Below are 20,851 nucleotides of genomic sequence, written 5' to 3'. Positions count from 1 at the left end.
TTCAAGCTGAGTGTGTGTGTGGGGTGGTGTACGGGCAAGCTTTCCTCAATCCCAACATTGGTATCAGAGCTTTAGGGTTAGGATTTCTGAGCATTAGGGTTAGGGTTTCTCCCTGCATCCGCTTAGATATGCCGCCACTCCTTCGCCCTGCTGCTGTCCTCTGCATCCTTGCGCCGCCTGTTTCAAACAGAGCGCCGGCGCTGCCGGTCTGCACTTCGTCGCCCCTGCGTCACCTTAGATCTGCTCGGCGCCGCCACAGATCTGCTCGTCGCCCCTGCGCCGCCTCAGATCTGCACTTCGCGGCCCTTGCGCTGCCTCAGACCTGCTCGGCGCCCCTGTGTCACCTACTCGCGCCGCCTCAGATCTGCCCTGCGCGGCCTCCACTTAACATCCCTGTTGTCCGTCTGCAACACCTCTGGTACCTGTTGTAGTCCGTACAGATCTGCATTGAAATCAACATCTTCTTCTTGAAATCAGTGCCACCAGTAAAATCAGTAAAATTTTTGCTATTATTTCTAATTTCTGTCAAACATTACAGAAATTGCTATAAAATTAGCAAATTGATAGCAGTAATTTTGGGACTTTTCATCATTGAGCCTGAAATTGCGACATTGGCATACATTGGCATTGATTTTCTCAGATTTGGTGCATAATTGCACTAAAATTTTGGGAATTTTGCAGAAATTAACACTATTTGCAGGCATTTTTTGCTATTACAAGTACATTGCTCTGGCATTGGGGCATTTCCATCAATTTTTTGGGTGTTACAACATTGGAACAGGTGATAAAGACACAATTGGGGCATTTCCCCCAATTTCTCGTGTGTCTCTGCATTGGATTGCAGATTTTTGCCTACGCATTTGTGACAGCCATGTCTAGGAATACCAGTGATTTGTTTGGTATGATCTCCATTGATGATAAGTTGGATGGCACCAACTATCCTATGTGGGCATATGTGATGAAACATGTATTAGTTGCAAAGAATTTGTGGGTCTATGTATCAGGGGCTGATGTCAGGCCTATTGTACCTGCACGAGCAGCTAGTACTTCAGGAACCATTGATGCATGTGCTGATGTATCTTCAGGTGGTGCTACATCTTTTGCACCTTTGCCACCCACTCCAGAACAGCTCAGATGGGATGCCAAGGATGCTCAGGCACATGCTTTGATTGCCCTTTCATGCAAAAGGCAGGTTATACCGCACATTCGTTCATGCACTTCTCCTAAGGGTGCATGGGATATACTTGCTTCTTTGTATCAGGTTCGCAATGAGGCTCGTGTTGCCTATCTTGGCAAGAAGATTGAGTCTGAGCATATGGATGAGGGTGATTCAATGGACAAGTTCCTTACCCGCATCAAGGATTTGCGAGAGCAGCTCATCAACATTGATGAGGTCATTCTAGATGGTTCACTTGTATCTACAGTGCTTCAGGGTTTGCCAGAATCCTATCAGGGTGATTCAATGGACAAGTTCCTTACCCGCATCAAGGATTTGTGAGAGCAGCTCATCAACATTGATGAGGTCATTCTAGATGGTTCACTTGTATCTACAGTGCTTCAGGGTTTGCCAGAATCCTATCAGGGTTTTGCTACTACTCTTCGTCTACTCATGAAGGGTAATCCAAACTTGTATACCTTTGATGACTTGGTGACTCTCTTATTGTAGGAGGAGCAGTCTCGTTCTAATAGGACCACTATGTTTATTGTTGATTAGGCATTTGGTGCCTTTGATCGAAACAAAGGTAAATTTGGGGCTGCATCTAGTGGTAAGCCTAAGGGCAAACCACATGCCCATTCAGATTCTAGCTCGTCTAAAGAGGGTGACACCAAGAAAAAGAAGAGATGCAACTATTGCAGAAAACCTGGCCATCTTATTGAGGAATGTAGGAAGCGCATTGAGAGTGAAAAGAAAAAGAAGTAGCAAGGTTTGGTTGCTACTGTGGACACTAAAGAAGAGGCTAACTTTGCTCATGAGGGATATGCATTAGTGGTTACATGCAGTTTGCCTGCTTCTTGTATGTCTATCTTAACTAGAGATTGGTACTTTGACAATGGTGCTTCTAAGCACATCACTTCTTGCAGAGATCTATTTGCCAATTTGCAGGATTCACCTCCAGGTGGCATAGTTATGTGTGCCAATGATGCCTCTTACTCCATCAAAGGCATTGGCAATGTGGAGCTAACAGCATGTAATGGGGATAGTTTTACTCTTTGTGACACTTTATATGTACTAGGCATTAAGAAGAATCTCATTTCTGTTTCAGCCCTTGCATTATCTGGGTTTAAGGTTCAGTTTTCTGACCATTGTTGCTCGGTGTATGACAGCAGAGATTTAGCTTCTCTATGCTTTCTGGGACATTATGCAGTGGCTTGTATAAGCTTGATATGTATGACAGGAGTACTTATTCTCATGATGCTATGCTTGCATCCACCTCCCGTGTGTTGAGTGACACTGAGTTATGGCATGCTCGGTTTGGTCACTTGAATTTCCCATCTCTTGTACGCTTGCAGAAGCAAGGTATGGTGCATGAGCTTCCTCGTATGCAGGTTCCCTTCAAGCATGTATGTGAGGGATGCATCCTTGGAAAGATGCATAGGAATTCCTTTCCTAAAGATGGTGCTATGAGAGCTGTCCGTCCATTACATCTCATTCATAGTGATCTTTGTGGCCCCATGAGGGCTCCATCTTTTGGAGGACACTTGTACTTCATCACGTTCATTGATGACTACACTCGGTTTTGTTGGGTGTATGGTTTAAAAATGAAGTCAGGTGCCTTTGCAGCTTTTAGAGACTTCTGTCCCATGGCTGAAAATGCTTGTGGACACAACCTTGTCACATTGCGTACAGATCGAGGGGGGGAATATTTGTCAAATGAGTTCACAGCTTACATGCAGTTTTATGGTATTTCCCATCAGTGTACTACCCCCTATACTCCTCAGCAAAATGGAGTTGCAGAGAGACGTAATCGTACACTTATGGAGATGGTACGTTGCATGCTCAAGAGTAAGGATCTGCCCAGTAAGTTTTGGCTTGAGGCGGTTATGTGCCAATTATGTGCTTAACCGTTGCGCCATTAAAGCCTTGGAATCTATGACTGCCTATGAGGCATGGAATGGCAGGATTCCAGTGGTGACTCATATGAGAGTCTTTGGGTGTTTGGCATATATGCATGTGCCCACACAACAAAGACATAAGCTTGATGCAAAGGCAATCAAATGCATTTTCATTGGTTATAGTACTGAGAGTAAGGGATACAGACTCTATGTGCCTAATACAGGCAAGATCATTGTGTCAAGAGATGTTATCTTTGATGAATATACATCTCAACCACTTGTCTCATGTACCAGACAGCCATCTATTGGGCCGGAAGATGTGTTTGATACTTTGTTGCCTTTGAAACCGGCCTCTGGTAGAAACCAAAGTGCGGTAGACTAGTAGTCACCCAAACCAATTGTAGTCCAGCAGATAAAACAAATAAATGGGAGCTAGAGTGCTCCAACACGAAAAGAAGAACGACACCTGTTGGCCCCAAAACTTGGCGCCCCTTTCAGTATTTCTTTATTCAAATTCAATGGAAAAGTTTAAACGAGTACAACATGGCCATTCATGGCTTGTATGTCTGCATGTCCAATCTGCCAATCCTCTAGACCTCTTAGCGTAGAGGTTACACACAGCATTGTGTCCCAAAAACACCACACTGTTATCTTCTCTAATCTGCTAAGACAGTGCATCCATGAGGCCTTGAATATGCATCTGACTGAACCATGCACATAGCCACAAACTCAGCCATGAAAACAATCCAAAAACTCTTCCAAACCAGTCCACAAACTTGCCCTGTTTCCACCCTCCGAACTGCCAAACCCTTCCTCTCACAAAGGGCCAGAGTAACGACTCCGAAACAGTCACGAGCTAGTGAAAAGAGAGACTCAGTGTGACACCTCCTGTAGTCCCACCTGCTCACAAAGAGAGAGAGAAACTTACAGTCCTTGTGTCGCTTTTCACAAGAGAGAGGAGGCGTGAGGAAAAGCCCCGTTCTGTCCTGCCCTCTTGTCTTGCAGTCGCTTGCAGTCCAGCACCTGATTCAACGTGATAGAGAGAGAGAACACTTGTGGGTGAACCTGCTGTCCAGCCCTGCACTCCCTCCTACAGTCCACGTTTCTGTGTCAGCTCTGCCTGTATGGACAGTAGTACAGCCAGCCAGCCTCTTGCCAAAAGCACAGGAGAAGGAGATTCAGTAGGCACCTGTATACACTGCAGCGCAACAGCCAACCAGCCCTCCAAAAGCCAAAGAGAGAGAGAAAGGTTCAGCGCCTGTGTTCTCTGTTCTGCAGTACAGCAGCCAACTAGCCTTCACTCTCCAAAAAGCAGACCAGGGCGTGGTATTCAGCAGCGCCTGTATACACTACAGTGCAGCCCGCCAGCAGTCCCTTCCAAAAAGCATGAGTAAGTGAGAAGCGCAGCCCGCCAGCAGCCTTTTTCCAAAAAGCATGATAGAGAGAGAGAGAGAGAGAGGGAGAGAGAGAGAGAGAGAGAGAGAGAGAGATACGTGCTAGCCCCACCCTCCAAAAGAGGTGTAGGCCCCCCAATTTAGCCTAGGGGCCACCATCCTTTAAAAAAGATTTCATAAAGGTTATAAACCTTTAAACTTTGTTCCTTTTTGTCCCCTCCACCCTTGGGGTTGTCCACAAGGTTATAAACCTTAAACATCCACACATGGAGTTGTCCACATGGTTATAAACATATTTCTTGCTCTCCGACCACCATGCTCACACTTATGCTGCACAAATTCACAGGGTCATGACATACCCCCCTCTTGAAAAATGGCAAGCGTCCTCGATTGCATTCTAGTGATACAGCAAGACATCCAAAGCGGAACCACACTGATAACGAAGGCTGCCCAATACAGTAAGATATCAGCCACGTGATCTAGCTAAAAGTGAAAAGTACAATATGGCAAGATTAGCGTCCCAATCTCTCTAAGCCATGCATATGTAACAACATTCACTGCAAACCAATGGTGTAGTAATAGTCCAAGTTGTATACCACTGTGAACCATACAACCACTGTGTGACTAGTACACATATATCATAGAAGTCCCATAAGCAGATGTACTGTCAACTGTTAGTACCTTCGGGTGAGGCAAAAACTGCACCAAATGACCTCTAGATGACATCTGAGCCTGTCTGTATCAAGGGAGTGGAGGTGCTACCCCCCTCTTGAGCATCAGGCAATGCTCCAGACCTATGCTCTATTGAACCTGAATGAGCCGTCGGCTCCAACTCAAAGGCATCAAGATAAAGCTGCAATACCTGAGGTGAATCTGCCAAGTCACCCTCCTCCATCCACTTCGCATCCATCAGTGAATAGTTCTTGAACTTTACAAGATAGCGACGGGAAACTTTACCTCGTACCTTTCTTTCCTTATGTGCCAGTATCTGCTCGGGAATAAGAACCTCATCAAGTTCCTCCACTTCCGGCTGAGCCTCATCTGATATATCCTCAGGCACATCCCCACGGAAAGGTCTAAGTAGACTCACATGAAATGCATTGTGAATCCTCTAGTGATCTCGTAGCTTCAAACGATAGGCCACCTCACCGATCTTTTCCAATACCTGAAAAGGTCCATAATGGCGCATGCTCAACTTAGGGAATAAGCACTCTTTACCCTTCATCTTTTTGAGCCTGGCTTTCTCAAATTGCAAAAGAATCCAGTCACCCAATGCAAACTCTAATGCACGCTTGTGACGATTTGCTGCCTTCTTTTGCTTTTGCTGAGTTTTTTGGAGTGCCAACTTAACTCTCCTATAAGCTTCATCCATGTTCTCCACATACTGGTCAGCCTCAAAGATCTTATCCCTTGTGTGCAAAATGGGTGGTATCTTCTTCCTTCCTTCCACAATCTCAAAAGGTGCCTTGCTTGTCAAGGTATGGATGGTGTTGTTATAAGCGAACTCCACCAAAGGAAGATATTTTTCCCATTGTTGCTTGTGCTCTGACACATAGCACTTAAGAAGATCTAACACTGTGGAATTAGCCTCTTTTGACTGCTTATCTGTCTGTGGATGAAACGATGATGAAAACTTGAGAGTTGTTCCCATGTTGTCAAACAACCCTCTCCAAAATAAATTCGTCATCCGTGGATCACGGTCACTAATGATAGACGAAGGCATGCCATGATACTTGAAGATGTTCGCCATGAACAACTTCACCATGTGATCAACTTTGATCTTCTTACGCACGGGAATGAAATGTGCCTGCTTACTGAACCTGCATATGATAGTCCAAATGCCATCATTCCCTGTTTTTTGTGTTCTCGGAAGATCAAATATAAAATCCATGGCAATGCTCTCCCATGGTCTATCTGGAATAGGTAAAGGCTGAAGTAACCCTGGTGTCTTCTGACGGTCAAACTTCACCTTTTGACATACGATGCATTGCCTAACAAAAGCATCAACATCTCTTCTCAAGGTCGGCCAATAAAAGAAAGCCTCAACTGCCTTTACCGTGGTGTCAATGCCTCTATGACCTGCATACGGTGGAGCATGACTTTCAATCATAACCTTGAGTTATAACTGCCTGGTAACAGAGAGTCTACCATGCATCAACAAAAAGCCATCCCTGAGAGTATAATGATCATGCCGTTGACCCTCACATCTGATCATAGACCCTGCCAAAATCCTCATCCTGGGCATATTGCTCTTTCATCTCATCAAGCTCATGATGATAAGCAAGTGAAACTGCTGAGACCTGTGGCTTGCGTGACAAAGCATCTGCCACAACATTCTTTTTGCCGCAAGGTTTGATGATCTGTCTGCACAGTGAAATCAGCCCCAAGCAAATAGTGTTTCCATGTAGAAAGAGCATGAATTACAACCAACATCTCTTTCTCATAGACCTGTAAATGCTTCTCGGCATTCTGTAATATCACATAGGCTATCACATGTCCTTCTTGCATGAGAAGTGTCCGAATGTTGTTCCCACATGCATCACACTGGACAACAAAAGCTTTTCGGAGATCCGGTAGTACCAATACGGGATCCGAAGTAAGCTTTTCTTTAAGCTTTTTAAAGGCTGCAATTTCCTGATCAGCCCATCGAAACGGAGTTTCCTTCTTTGTTAAAGCATGAAGGGGCGAAGCAATCTTAGCAAAATATCGTATGTACTGCCTGTAATAGGAACACAATCCCAAAAAGCTGCGTACATCATGAACGGTCCTCAAATCTGGCCAATTGAGAATTGCTTCCACTTTCGAAGGATGCATACGGACTCCATCTTTAGACTCGATATGCCCCAAGAAGTGTATTTCGGCCAAGAAGAACTCACTCTTCTTGCCATTTATGACCAACCTATGCCTCCGGAGTTCTTCAAACACAATGGCCAAATGCTTTCTATGCTCCTCCTCTGAGCGTAAATGCACAATCATGTCATCAAAGAATGTGCCCACAAACGCTCTATGAGGCTGGAAAATCCTATCCATCATCCTGTTAAAGGTGGCGGGAGCATTTGTCAAGCCAAAGGGCATGACCAAGAACTCATATAGCCCAAAGGTGGTCCGAAATGTTGTCTTATGCACATCCTCGGGTCTAATGTGTATCTGATGATACCCGCTTTTCAAGTCTATCCAACTAAAGACTGTGGAACCTTGTAAGCGATCCAATACGTCATCGATCCTCGAAATAGGGAATCGATTCTTGATGGTGTTTTTATTTAGCGCCCTGTAATCTATACACATGCGCTAAGAACCATCTTTCTTTTGTACTAAGAGCACATGTGAGCAAAAGGGTGATGAACTAGGTTGAATCAACCCCTTTTTCAACAACTCTTGTACCTAGCTCATAATTTCCTCTTGTTGGGTTGCACTAACGTGGTACGGCGGTCTATTTGGTGGGGTACTCCCCGGAATAAGATCAATAGCATGATCTTCTGGCCTGTCTGGAGGAAGTTCTCCTGGCAATGACTCGGAAAAGCAATCTGGTACTCACGTAGGAAATCAATCCTGTCTTTATCTAACATAGACAAATTAGATTGAGATTCATCATCTTTTGGATCTTTTACAAAAACCAAGTACGTGGAAAGATGCTTTTTCATTACTGATGAAATGGCCGAAGCCGATACAATAGGAACATATTTCCCTTTAAGCTTTACATCCAAAATATGTTCTTTCTCTCTATGAGTCAAAATAATCTTCCTGTTGTACATATCCATCACCGCATGTACTCTATGACACCATGGCATACCCAACAAAACATCACACCCATCAAGTGGCATGATATAGAATTCCTCACTGTCCACATAACCCTGCACATGAAGCCTCAACTTTCCAATAATAGGGATAATGGGTTTTGCATATCCAGGACAAGCCATATTAGCCTCATACAAAGGCCCCATCTCCTTTGCACTGATCCCCAATCTGCCAACCAAATCTGGTGAGATAAAGTTGGCTTTAGCACCTATGTCAAAGAAAATCAAAGCATTCTGATCTCTAACTTTGCCCCATGCCCTGCACAACTCAGTCTCCTCACCACCTGGCTATTTTCCAACAAGGTCAGGAACTAACCCTGTAGAAGGCTTTGCTTTCTTAGACTTGGGCTCCCCTTTAGTGTCAGAGTCCTTGTGGGACTTACGCTTGGGACAATTGAAAGACATATGTCCCTCTTCGGTACAGAAAAAGCATTTCTTGGCATCCAACAAAGCCTGTTTCTCCTTTTTTTTTTTCCCCAAAAAAGATCCTTTCATTAGTTGTATAAAAACGCCCGTAAGGCTACAAAAGATCCCCTCTTGCTCATGAGAAAACAGAGCAGAGATCCAAGCAAGGTAGCTAGGGAGACTCTCCCTAGGTGCAGAGAAATACAAATATCAGTACATAGACTGAGGGGCTATATCATACAATAGGAGGGGGAAAAGCCAAACAGGTGGCCTGTAGTGCTAGCGGGGGGAGCCCGCGTGTAGGGTATAGAAGGGGCAGCTGCGCCAAGTAGTGTGGAAGGCCTGGCGTCGCAAGATCGCCTCATCCGAGTCGCCCCGGATGCGGTCATACTGTCCTCGCAGAGTGTGGATCAACTCCTGCCAAATCTTCCGAACAGTCTTTGCTGGTGGCTCCAGTCTCCCCTCAAAGGCCCTGAAACACCGGGCTCTCTAGGTGAACCATATGGTGAGGCTGCTGAGGAGCTTCCATCGTAGATCCCTCTCCTGTGTCCAGCCGGCGGACGAGAAATCTGGTGAAGGAACCAGGCGAGGCTGGCCCCTAATGAATCTGATGGCTTGGCTGTCCTGCTCCGTCTCATAGCCCATAGCAGGCCTTGACGAAGTCGACCAAGCAGCGGCACCCCACGTATACATACCCTCTGGAGAGAGGGGGGCCAGAATGCGCAGCATCCGCAGCCAAATCTGCTGCGCCTGGGGACAGTCCCATAGGCAATGTCTCTGTGTCTCCATAGGGTGGCCGCATCGGACGCAGGCTGCCGGAAGACCGCTGTAGACAAGCGAGGTGTCAACCGCAGAGCCCCTGTGGGCGACCAGCCACTGGAAAGTCGAGATCCTGCGTGCCTGTCGACTAGCCTAGAGCCTGTTCCAAAAATCCTCCAGGAACTCCTGTGAGAGTCCCTGTAGCCGCCAATGCTCCGATGCAGTTGGAGAGACCATCCTCCTCGCCGTCAAAATATATCGTCCCAACCGAACAGTATACTGGAAAAAGGTGATCTCTGTGGCCTCCGGGGATGCATAAGGATCATGCCACTCGTACTCGCCAGGGTCCCACTGGAGCCGGGCCAAAGGGCGCGCTGCATAAGCCCATATGCGCCAATTAGAGTCCACATCTGCAGGGTCTGGGTCAATATGCCACTTCCGAGAAGCGGCGGACACTACCCGTATCCTCTGAAAAATGCACTCTGCAACCAAAGGCGACTCCACCTCCACTCTCTGAAGTCTGCCCTCATCCTGGATCTCATAGTAGAGGCATCTACCATCCTCAGTGCAAGCTCTGACAGCAATCAGGATCTCCAACTGTGTAAAGGCTCCCATCCACCGTGGGGCCACTGGCTCGAGAGGCGTGAACCACTCCTCTGTGAGTGCCTCCTGAATGTCATCCCTCATAATCAGTCCCCCTCTGAAGTGACTCAGCCTCTCCACCTGGATCTCCTCTGGGAGACTGCAGAAGGCCTGCCAGTCTCCAAAACTACGTGCTGGGCCTGCCGTCAATGGTCCCCAGGCTAGACGAGGCCGAGAACCCAGCATATGACCCTACTCTGTGCGAACCGCTGGGCTCCAGATGAGCGGTTGTCTGGCCCGCTCCTCATCACAAGGAGGAGGTCTCTGAGAGAGTCCCGGTCTCAGCAACTCCCAAGCTCGCAGGATGCTCAAGGCAAATCTGTCCCCCATCTTCTACTGAGGCCTGTCCTCCTCATCTCTATGAAGATCCATCGTATCTCCGGTGCCCAAGTGCCCCCTGCTGGAGGAGCCCGAGCTTGCAGCCGTTGCAAAAGAAGCTCTTTCCAAGGCTCAGCGCTTGGAAGCAGCGCCCGAAAAATAAGCTTCCCCAATAAGGCTCTACTCTGATCAACTGGATCTATAATGCCCAAGCCCCCCTGGGCCAGCGGAAGTGTAATAATTGCCCAAGCGACCTTAGCCCGGGCTGACTGACTGTCCCGCCCAGACCAAAGAAAGTTCCTGATCAGCCTCTGTACCTGCCTGATGCAAGAGCTCGAGAAGATCCAACAAGACGTGATGTACCACATGGTCGCTAAAAGCACCTGATTCGCCACCACCACCCTCCCAGCCAAGGATAGCCGAGCTGTACTCCAATACAAAAGCTTCCTCTGAATGCTCAGAAGAAGCGGGGCAATCTGCTGCTCAGGTGACAAATCTAGTCCAATCTGGCATCCCAAATATCACACTGCTGTGCCAGGAGGAATCCATCGAAAGCCCGGGTCTGGGCTCCATGCCGGAGTGGGAGCGCTACTGATCCAAAAGGCCACTGTCTTGCGCCAATTGATCAATGCTCCCGAAGCTGCACTAAAAACCTGAAGCGACTGCTCTGCCCTCTGGAGATTGGCCTCCTGGCCATGCAAAAATAAACCTGTGTCATCAGCAAACTCAGCATCGAGCAGGTCCTCCCCCCGGACTGGGAGCTGGAGTCCTCTCAAACCAACCTCCTCTGCCGTCAGATACATGCTCATAGCCTCAGCAAAGAAGAGAAAAAGAAACGGGGCGAGAGGACACCCCTGACGGACTGATCTGGTCAACTCAAAACTCGGCCCCCATCCGCCTGCCATCAGCACCTGGCTACGAGCTGTGGAATATAGAGCCGCCACTCCTCGAATCCAAACTGGCTCAAAGCCCAGGCGAAGCATCGTGCCCTCTAAGAAGCTCCAATCGACTCGATTGTATGCCTTCTCAAAATCGAGAAGCATCACGACCAGGTCCTCACCGAGAAATCTAGCTCGGGCCGTCGCCTCCCAGAAGGTGAAAATGTTGTCAAGGATACTACGCTCCTTGACGAATCCTGTCTGGGTAGCATGAATCAACTCCCCTAGGAAGGGCTGGATTCTCAAACTCAAGGCCTTTGCTAAGACCTTGTAGACAGTATTGAGGATTGTAATAGGTCTCCAATGCCAAATATCATCTGATACTCCCTCCCCCTTGGGGATAAGAAAGATCAAGCCCTCTGAAAAGCTCTGTGGCATCACCCCAGTGTCCAAAACATACTGAAAGCCCCTGCGGAGGCCTGGCCCCAAAAGGTCCCAATAGCGCATAAAAAAGGCAGGCGTCAATCCGTCCTCCCCAGGGCAACTGTGGCGCGGAAGGACTCTCAAGACCTCAGCAAGCTCAACCTCTGAAAGAGGCTCACCCAGAACTGTACGCATACGATCTGTGACCCTCCTCTGCACATGGGCCCACGCAGTCTGTCTGCAAGCATCCCGAGCCTCAGTGGTTGGCTCCGCTGAAAGCAGGTCTCTATAGAACTCAGTGGCAATGGCTCTGATCTCCTCGGGCTCAGTGGCTACCGATCCGTCCTGCCTCCTGAGCTGGCGGACTCCTGCTCGAGCATGGTGAGGTCCAGTAATCTCAAAAAACTCCCCAGTCACTCTGTCACCAAGCTGCGTCCACTGAGAGGCCTGGCGGTGATAGTCAAACTCATGCCTCTGCTCCTCTGCCTCTCTAACCTCCTGGCGTGCCTGGCTCAGCTGCGACGCCACCCACTCACATGTAGGCTGCTGCTCCTGAAGGCGCTGAAGCAAAGCAAGGCTGCGTCTCAACCGCCGCTCCCGCTGGCGTCTCTCTCCCAACCGTGTCAAGGCTGCAGCGTGCAAAAAAGAGCTGAGCTCGATGAGTCCCTGGGCACACTGGTGGCCTGCTGCATCCTGGTCAGAGCTCTGGCTATCATGCCATATCCTCTCAATGTCCTCCGCGAGACTAGGATCTGTATCCTCTCTGGGATCCTCAACTGTAAGCTGGTCTCTCGTGTCCTCTCCTCAAGTGTCAAAATAACTGGTGCATGGTCTGAAAAAGAGGTGCCAGCGAGAATGCCAACGGAGCTCCCTCGCTCCCCTAACCTGTCGCCCACATAGAAGCGATCAATCCGTGATAGATTAGTCCCTCCTTGCCGGCGATCCGACCGAGAGAAACTAAGACTGTCTTGAGAGCGGGAGAAAGCCTCATGTTGCCATGCATCAGTGATCCTCAGTGTCATGCAAAATCGCTCCCAAGCTGCAAGCTCTGTGCGGTGCACTGTAACATGACTGCCTCCCACCCTATCGGCTGGGTCCTCAAGCATGTTGAAGTCTCCCCCGACACACCAATGTGCGGTCTCTGGCAATGCATCCGTAACCTGGGGTAGAACTCTGCTCTGGCACTAGCATGGTTGGGCGCATAGACATTGAGCACACCAAAGAGCGCATCATGCATCCTCAGAATGACATACTGTGCTCTACCAGGCACAATGATCCCACGATCCACAATGGCCTGCCGCCATACATCCGCAATGACCATACATACTCCTCCCTGCCCACCCAAGGGGCCAAACCCTGCAGACCAAAAGGTGTCCCATCTACCAGGCATCACCGAACCGCATCTCCGAATCCTGCTCTCACCCAAATGGTGCTCCTGCATCATCAAAATGTCAATACTGCTCGCAACCAGGCATCTCTGAAGCTCCTGCCTCAAGCAACCACGGTAACGTATATAGTGTGCGCCGCCAAGGCCCTGTACATTCCATGAGATGATCCTCATGGATGACCTACTAAGGTGGATGCTGTCTCAGCCGTACGGCGGGCCTTCGCAAGCGGCTTGGATGGAGAATAGTCCCCATCCGAGCGGCTACGAATCTGCCCACGCGGTGTGCTACAAGAATCTCGGACTAGGCGCCAGTGGCTGTGTCCCATGGCGACTGCCTCCCGCTCAGACAGAGCAACCTCGTGTATGCATACATATCCAGGGTCGCGTGCTAAGTCTGCCACTATGCGAACCACCAAATGTTGAATCCCGGAGGCATCAACACTCTCAGGATCAAAGAAAAAATGAGCCAACTCCCATAGTCGGCTTATCACATCTGTCACCTCCAGATCGCTCACATGGTGGGAAAACTCAACTGCCTGAGTCTTCAAAGTGCTAAGAGCGAGATCCATAGTCCACTCCCGGTCGCTAGGGCCACAGAGAGGGAATGAGAAGGCCACCGCTGAATCAAGTGCCTCCTCCCCTCGGGCTGGAGGCATCACTACATGCACTCTGATGGGTGCTGGCTCATGGGGGCCCTCCGCAAAAAGCCATGTGAAGGAATAATCAAAAGCCTCCGAGCGCTGTCTAGTGTCGAGACGACTCAGCCGACTGCGGATAGAGGATATCCGTGAAGCCCGAATCGGCATGGTAAGTCTCCTCTGCGGTGCTCGAGCAAGGTCGGTGCTTAGTGTCCGCCGGACTGCAGGTGAGCGCCAGGGCCTCCTGGGGAGCTGAGGCGAGCGGGGAGGGGGGGGGGAGGAGGGGGGGGGAGAAGGGGGTGGAGAAGGAGCCGTTGCCAAAACCGGAGCGGGGACGGGAGGAGGCGAAGGTGGAAGCGAGGCGGGAGGGAAGGTGGAAGCGAGGCGGGAGGGGGGGATGGGGGAGGGGGGGTGGGGGCGAAGGAGGGGGTGCTGGCATCTCCCGGTCCTCAGTCGGCGCTGGGGTCTCCTCTTGTAGGGGAGAAAAGCTGTTCCTCACGGGAACCCAGTGATGCTGAGCCTGTGGCTGCTGCTGCATCGGTCTCTGGGCGTGCTGCTGAGGCTGTCTCCCTCGACGACGCCCTTGACAGGCTGCCACTCCGAGGTCTCTATGGGCTGAGCAGGTGTCCCGGAGGGTGCCTGCCGAGCCGCATCTGTGGGCGGGCCATCGGGGGCCTGCTTCTGCAATGAAGGTCTGGGTCTCCTGCGAGGGCAGGCCTTGGCCAGGTGGCCGATCTGCCTGCAAATAAAGCACTGGTTCGGGAGCCCCGAAAACTCCACTCTCTGATCAATCCATCCCCCCCCTATCCTAGGTAGCTGAATGACCTTCGGAAGGGAGGAGATGTCAGGAACCAAAACTCTGACCGCCGAGGGTAGTCTAGCTGCTCTGGCCACCACTGAAGTTGCTGTGGGACTAGCCTCAAGCACCGAATCCACCAATGCTCCTAGCCTAGAAAGGAGCGGGAGGTACTCACGGCGGAGCCCAGAGAAGCAAACTGTAACATGGAAAAGGCGCTCTCTCGGCCGCTGCTGGGTCAAAGCCATGCTGCCAAGGTCTGAAGAATGCCCGAGCGCCCCTGATGTCAAGGGAACTCATGGCAAGGACCTTGGCTGGCCACGCTCTGGGCTGTCTCGAACTTGATCTGGTAGTGTCCACGGCCCAGTAGCTGAACGTCCAGGATCTTGCCCACATCTACAAGAAGGCGGGCCTGGAGAAGATCCCGGATCTCCCCTCTGCTGGGGCGAGTGCCGACTATACGGCAGATGGTGGAATGTGCCTGGAGGCGTTCCACCTCTGCGGCGAGGCTCGCTTCCTCTTCTGGCGAAAGAGAAAGCCTGATGGGGGTATCCTGAGGGGGCTGCGGGAGAGTCCCTCTGAGGTGGGGCGGGAGGAGCCTCCATCAGAGTCTGAAGCTATGTCGAAGGCGGAGCGAATGCGGAGAGTCCTACAAGAACCGAGCTGCACACAAAGGGCGGAGGGGGAAGGCGGGAGGCAAAAAACCCCAGGGGACGAAAAAAAAAAAAAGAAAACACAGAAAGAAGGGGAGGGGGGATAAGGCGGCGAGGACAGAAAGAAAACCAGGGGGGGGAAGCAGCGTGCAGAGGGGGGGCAGGGTGGGGCGCTGATGAAGGGAGGTGGGGCGCGAAGGCGAGGAGCAGGGGGCGGGTGCGTTGGGGCACGCAAGAAAGCCAGGCGGAGGGGGGGGAGCTTGCGTGAGGGCATGCGGGGGGGAGCAGACGCGTGGGCGAGAAGGGGGGGAGTGTGCGCAGGCAGTAGCGCGAGCAGGGGGGGAGCGTGAGAGCTTCAGCAAGTGATCATCGCAATTCGATCTAATAGGAACCACGTTTCTCTCATGCCTGTTTCTCCTCAGGGGTTCTCTTGGGCATTGGTAGCATCTTACGCCGCTTCTCTGCAGGCACTGTTGCATCACGCGATGCATGCCCTGACTTTTCAGTTTTCTTGCCAGTGCTTTTGCTGCCCTTAAATCCAGTTGAAACCCCAGTGAGTAACGCATTTGCCATCATGGCATTCTCTATCATCTGCGACATACTTGTTTTTTTGTTTTTTTTCCCCATGAAAAGATCCTTTCATTAGTTATAAAAAAAAGCCCAATGGACTACAAACCCTCTCCTGCTCATAAGAAGGCAGAGCAGAGACCAATCAAGGCAGCTAGGGAGACTCTCCCTAGGTGCAGAAAAGTACAAATAACTGAGAGGCTATATCATACAATAGGAGGGGGGAAAATCCAAATAGGTGGCCTGTAGTGCCAGCGGGGGGTACCCGCGTGTAGAGTATAGAAAGGGCCGCTGCGCCAAGTGGTGTGGAAAGCCTGGCGTCGCAAGATCGCTCGATCCAAGTCGCCCCGGATGCGGTCATACTGTCCTCGCAGGGTGTGAATCAACTCCTGCTAGATAGCCCGAACAGTCTTTGCTGGTGGCTCCAGTCTCCCCTCAAAAGCCCTGAAACAACGGGCTCTCCAGGTGAACCATATGGTGAGTGTCATGTGCATAGTGTGTATCTACCGTGTGCTATACGCATGCAAGACTAGTTTCGAGGCTTGGGGAAGCTTGGAACTAGGCAGGCTGATTGACGAGCTGAGTTAGGGATATACTAACGGGCGGGGACCCAAGTATGGACGGGCGGGCGCCCAAGTGTGGACGCCCGATGACCGGCCAAGAGCCTATAAAAGGGTGGCCAAGGTTAGTTATTGTAATATGGAGAGTCTCGCGAGTTTGTGAGAGCTCTATGGTCTTGGAGCCTGGATCTAGTGCAGACGTGCACCTGCTTTACGCAGCCGACAGCAATCTCGAGGTCCGCGAGGGCAGCTTCGTGGCGGTATGGGACGTCGCGAGGAGGAGATTGGTCGGTACGTCATCCTAGTTAGCTCAGCTTGTGGCTCGGTGGGGACAACCAAGTCTGTGGGCTTGCCCACGGCTGTCATGGTTGGGAGGTGAGTCAGGCCTGCACCCCCTTGCTTGTTTGTTTGTTCGTTTGTTTGCAGGATTCGAGTTTCGAACCAAGATCGATCACGAGGGGATCCGTGGGGATTCGACAGTGGTATGTGCACAGTGTGTATCTACCGTGTGCTACACGCATGCAAGACTAGTTTCGAGGCTTGGGAAAGCTTGGAACTAGGCAGGCTGATCGACGAGCTGAGTTAGGGAAATACTAACGGGCGGGCACCCAAGTATGGACGGGCGGGCGCCCAAGTGTGGACGCCTGATAATCGACCAAGAGCCTATAAAAGGATGGCCAAGGTTAGTTATTGTAATATAGAGAGTCTCGCGAGTTTGTGAGAGCTCTATGGTCTTGGAGCCTGGATCTAGTGCAGACGTGCACCTACTTTACGCAGCCGAGGCCGGCAGCAGTCTCGAGGCCCGTGAGGGTAGCTTCGTGGCGGTATGGGATGTCGCGAGGGGGAGATTGGTCAGTACGTCATCCTAGTTAGCTCAGCTCGTGGCTCGGTGGGGACAACCAAGTCTGTGGGCTTGCCCACGGCTGTCATGGTTGGGAGGTGAGTCAGGCCTGCACCCCCCTTGCTTGTTTGTTTATTCGTTTGTTTGCAGGATTCGAGTTTCGAACCAAGATCGATCATGAGGGGATCCGTGGGGATTTGACAGTATGTTCTCAAGTGTCAGATTTGTCAGGCAAATAAAGCTGAACGCTTTAGACAGGTTGGGTTGTTGCATTCTTTGCAAATCCCAGGTAATAAATGGGAAAGTATTTCCATGGATTTTATTACCGGATTGCCAAGAACACATCAAGGCCACGATTCTATTTGGGTTGTGGTAGATCGCTTGACAAAAATGGCTAGATTTTTACCGACCCGGAAGACTATTACAGCTACGTAATTAGCTCGGCAATTTATCGAGCAATTGTTTAGACTGTACGGGTTACCGCAGGACATAGTCAGTGATAGGGACTCTAAGTTTACGAGTGATTTTTGGAAACTTGTTTTTGAGAAGTTGGAAACAACTTTGAATTTGAGTTCCTCAGATCATCCTCAATCTGATGGCCAGACTGAAAGAGTGAATCAGATTTAGGAGGATATGCTTCGGGCATATGTATCCAAAAGACAGAGTTCATGGGAGGATTATCTTCCTATGTTAGAATTTGCATATAACAGTACTAAGCATACGAGTACAGGGTTTAGTCCTTTCATGCTTATGTATGGTTTTCAACCAAGATCACCTGTTACAGTAGGATTCTCAGGACTTCAGCATGATGCAGCACGTAATTTTTTGCAAGATATGCAGGAAATGTTACAAGTTGCGAAGGAATCTATTAGAAGTGCTCAAGACCGAGACAGGTTTTATTCTAATAGACATCGTTCACCTAGAGAGTTCTCTGAAGGAACGATAGTGTATTTGCGAGTTCTGAAAGATTTCGAGACTTTACGGACAGGTAGATCTCCGAAATTATCTCCTAGATATTGTGGACCATTTCGTATTACACGACGGATTGGTTCAGTTGCATATGAATTGGATTTGCCTTCTCATGTGAAAGTTCATCCTGTATTTCATGTCAGTAGACTTAAGGAAGTACTGGGTGGAGCAGATCAGTTAGTTACTCCTCAAGAAATTATAGATGTCGAGGACATGACATTTGTTCCGCACGAACCTGAAAAGATTCTCGCATTTCGTGAAAGAAGATTGCATAATACGCTTATCACGGAATATAAGATCAAGTGGAAGGATCGTGTTGAGGAGGACGCTACATGGGAGACATTGACTACTCTTCAGAGAGATTACCCTAGCTTTTTAGTGAGCTTAGGAGTGAGCTCTTAGAGGAAGGGGAGTATGTCATGTGCACAGCGTGTATCTACCATGTGCTATACGCATGCAAGACTAGTTTCGAGGCTTGGGGAAGCTTGGAACTAGGCAGGCTGATTGACGAGGGGATATACTAACGGGCGGGCACCCAAGTATGGACGGGCGGGCGCCCAAGTGTGGACGCCCGATGACCGGCCAAGAGCCTATAAAAGGGTGGCCAAGGTTAGTTATTGTAATATGGAGAGTCTCGCGAGTTTGTGAGAGCTCTATGGTCTTGGAGCTTGGATCTAGTGCAGACGTGCACCTGCTTTATGCAGCCGAGGCCGACAGCAGTCTCGAGGCCCGCGAGGGCAGCTTCGTGGCGGTATGGGACGTCGCGAGGAGGAGATTAGTCGGTACGTCATCCTAGTTAGCTCAGCTCATGGCTCGGTGGGGACAGCCAAGTCTGTGGGCTTGCTCACGGCTGTCATGGTTGGGAGGTGAGTTAGGCCTGCACCCCCTTGCTTGTTTGTTTATTCGTTTGTTTGCAGGATTCGAGTTTCGAACCAGGATCGATCACGAGGGGATCCGTGGGGATTTGACAGTGAGGCTGCTAAGGAGCTCCCATCGTAAATCCCTCTCCTGTGTCCAGCCGGCTGTCGAGAAATCCGGTGAAGGAACAAGGCGAGGCTAGCCCCCAATGAATCTGATGGCCCGGCTGGCCTGCTCCATCTCGTATCCCATAGCTAGCCCTGACGAAGTCGACCAAGCAGCGGCTCCCCACGTATACATTCCCTGTGGAGAGAGGGGGGCCAAAATGCGCAGAATCCTTAGCCAAATCTACTGCGCCCGTGGACAGTCCCATAGGCAATGTCGTCGTGTCTCCAATGGGTGGCCGCATCAGACGCAGGCCGGCGGAAGGCCACTGTAGACAAGCCAGGTGCCAATTGTAGAGCCCTTGTGGGCAACTAGCCACCACTGGAAAGCCGAGATCCTGCGTGCCTGTTTGCTAGCCCAGAGCCTGGTCCAAAAATCCTCCAGAGTCCCTGTAGCCGCCAATGCTCCGATGCAGCTGGAGAGACCATCCTCCTCGCAGTCAAAATATGCCTCCCCAACCGAACAGTGTACTGGAAAAAGGTGATCTCTGTGGCCTCGGGGGACGCATAAGGATCATGCCACTCGTACTCGCCAGGGTCCCACTGGAGCCGGGCCAAGGGGCGCGCAACATATGTCCATATGCGCCAATCAGAGTCCACATCTGCAGGGTTTGGATCAATATGTCACTTCCGAGAAGCGACAGCCACTACCCGTATCCTCTGAAAGATGCACTCTGCAACCAAAGGCGACTCCGCCTCCACTCTCTGAAGTCTGCCCTCATCCTGTATCTCATAGTAGAGGCATCTAGCATCCTCAGTGCCCCCTGCTGGGGGAGCTCTAGTATCTGTGGTGCCCAAGTGCCCCCTGTTGGGGGAGCTCTAGCCTGCAGCCGCTGAAAAAGAAGCTCCTTCCAAGGCTCAGCGCCTGGAAGCAGCCCCCGAACAATAAGCTTCCCCAACAAGGCTCTACTCTGATCAGCTGGATCTATAATGCCCAAGCCCCCCTGGGCAAGCGGAAGAGTAATAACTGCCCAAGCAACCTTAGCTCGGGCCGGCTGACCATCCCGCCCTGACCAAAGAAAGTTCCTGATCAACCTCTGTACCTGGCTGATGCAAGAGCTCGAGAAAATCCAGCAAGACGTGATATACCACATAGTCGCTAAAAGCACCTGATTTGTCACCACCACCCTCCCAGCCAAGGAAAGCCGAGCTGTACTCCAATATAGAAGCTTCTTCCGAATGCTCAGAAGAAGCGGGGCGATCTGCTGCTCAGGTGACAAATCAAGTCCAATCTGGCATCCCAGATACCGCACTGCTGTGCTAGGAGGAATCCATCTAAAACCCGGGTTTGGGCTCCATGCCGGAGCGGGAGCGCTACTGATCCAAAAAGCCACTGTCTTCTTGCGCCAATTGATCAATGCTCCCGAAGCCACGCCAAAAACCTGTAGAGACTGCTTTGCCCTCTGTAGATTGGCCTCCTGGCCATGCAAAAACGATCCCGTGTCATCAGCAAACTCAGAATCAAGCAAGTCCTCACCCCGGATTGGAAGCTGGAGTCCTCTCAAACCAACCTCCTCTGCTGTTAGATACATGCTCATAGCCTCTGCAAAGAAAAGAAAAAGGAACGGAGCGAGAGGGCATCCCTGATGACGGACTGATCTGGTCAGCTCAAAACTCGGCCCCTGTCCTCCTCGTGCCATCAACACCTGGCTACGAGCTGTGGAATATAGAGCCGCCACTCCTTGAATCCAGTCTGGCTCAAAACCCAGGCAAAGCATAGTGCCCTCCAGAAAACCCCAATCGACTCTATC

General features: G+C 50.5%; 1 protein-coding gene across 3 annotated transcripts in view; it reads left to right on the top strand.

Moving 5' to 3' along the window:
- The window catches only part of LOC147607871 (lipase class 3 family protein), an 80,366-nt gene that overhangs the window by 42,488 nt on the left and 17,027 nt on the right, over window positions 1-20,851 (top strand). The gene's annotated exons all lie outside the window — the stretch shown is intronic.

Source organism: Cibotium barometz, chromosome 54 (assembly GCF_041138505.1).
Source record: "Cibotium barometz isolate CiBa-2024 chromosome 54, ASM4113850v1, whole genome shotgun sequence".
Lineage (NCBI taxonomy): Eukaryota > Viridiplantae > Streptophyta > Polypodiopsida > Cyatheales > Cibotiaceae > Cibotium > Cibotium barometz.
The sequence above is the reverse complement of the archived record's forward strand: the minus strand, read 5'-3'. Positions and strand labels throughout refer to the sequence as shown.